Source organism: Octopus bimaculoides, chromosome 12 (assembly GCF_001194135.2).
Source record: "Octopus bimaculoides isolate UCB-OBI-ISO-001 chromosome 12, ASM119413v2, whole genome shotgun sequence".
Classification (NCBI taxonomy): Eukaryota; Metazoa; Mollusca; class Cephalopoda; order Octopoda; family Octopodidae; genus Octopus; species Octopus bimaculoides.
In genome coordinates, this window is record NC_068992.1 from 43,881,134 (window position 1) to 43,882,661 (window position 1,528).

The following is a 1,528-nucleotide window of genomic DNA, read 5'->3' on the forward strand; positions in this document are numbered from 1 at the left end:
AAAATTCACCCCATAATTGCCCACGGGCATATGGCGTAGTGGTTAAGAGCGCGGGCTACTAACCTCAAGGTTCCGAGTTCGATTCACGGTAGCGACCTGATTAATAATAATAATATAATAATAATAGTAACATCGATAGGAATGAGAACCCAGGTTCGAAATTTCCCCAAGACACCTGACGAAGGCTGGAGGGTATATCAGCCGAAACGTTGTGTTAACAACAAACAAGATGAGGACGAATATCCGTCAAATGTAAATAATGTTCATAATGATAATCTCTATATTTTTCTACGTATTCCGCCAAAAATATTATTTTTTTGTAAAGTCGAAATTTAAGAAATTTCGGTGAGGGGTGAAGGGGAAATTTAAATTCTGAAATGTAGATTTTTTTGCAGATTCGGAATCTCAGATTTCTATATAGTGTGTTCCTGTAAGAACATTACCACCAAAAAAATCGCAAAGCGGGTGCGGTCCATGATCTTTACCTCTGCTGAGATTATGTATTTACACTTTTATATTATGCTTTACACTTTTATATTTAACTGTGCGTGTATATTCCTTATTTTTGCTTCTGGTGTCTTCTGCCTTTCTATTAGAAACGTTTACCTGGGGATTTACTTAAAGGGGGGGGGGGAAATTGTATGCAACAGATAAGTCGTCTTAATTACATATATTGACCAAAATCTGTAGTTATGCTTTCCAATCAAACACGAAGAGATTTCAGTATAAACTTCCGGAAAATATGCTCAAAAAGAAACAAAAGATATTCCGTGAATCTTCTCAGCTGCAAATGCCTTTGTATCAATGGGAAGTTTTTCTTACCTTTTTGCAGAATCCACAAACTGATTGGTGGGAAGAAAATGACCTGTTAGTTTTCATCTCTGTTCATATATATACGAGTGCGTGTGTGTGAGAGAGAGAGTAATGTGTGCGTTACCAGAACCATAAATCTCTATCTATCTCTTTCTGCCTCTTTCTCTTCCTTCACTGATGCTACCCCTTACTTCCACTCCATTTCAAACCATTCAATTCTTTCATCCCTCACTGTCGCCAGAGATAAAAGTTAATACTCTTAGACACACCCGCACACACAAGTCTGTCTCTAAGTATTTCTCCATAGGGAATTAAGCTGGCATTACTTTCAGTACTACTTTCAATACTACATGCATGCACACACACGTGGACATAAAACCCATTCAATAAATGCTTTTTAGCCACTCCTTTGGCAGAAACAGACAAAGATTTCTTTTAGACAATAGACACTCCACCCATCACTCTCCAACACTTTGAACTCTGTACCAAACTATATTTAAAGAAGACTTCAATGAAAAATCTCTAGTTCTTGACCCTCTTCCCTCCATTCAAAAGAAGATAAACTATTTTTACTTCAATTTTTTATAAATTCTCACTGATATTTGATAAGATGAAATTCATCAAAACCAGTAACATTTTCTTTATATAATTTTAAAAAATCATTTTTATGAAATTGCCTCTTAAATTGAAATGTCTTAGACTTACTTCTGTTGCT

At 35.7% G+C, this 1,528-nt stretch overlaps 1 protein-coding gene across 2 annotated transcripts in view; it reads right to left on the bottom strand.

Annotated features, from left to right (window-relative positions):
• Positions 1-1,121, bottom strand: part of LOC106873066 (uncharacterized) — a 38,338-nt gene extending 37,217 nt beyond the window's left edge. Inside the window, exon 1 of one of the 2 annotated variants that reach the window (XM_014920294.2) lies at positions 823-1,121. The gene's annotated coding sequence lies outside the window, so the exon portion shown is untranslated. The remainder of the gene's footprint in view (positions 1-822) is intronic. The other variant, XM_014920285.2, reaches the window with a different exon arrangement.
• Between the last annotated feature and the right edge of the window lie 407 nt (positions 1,122-1,528).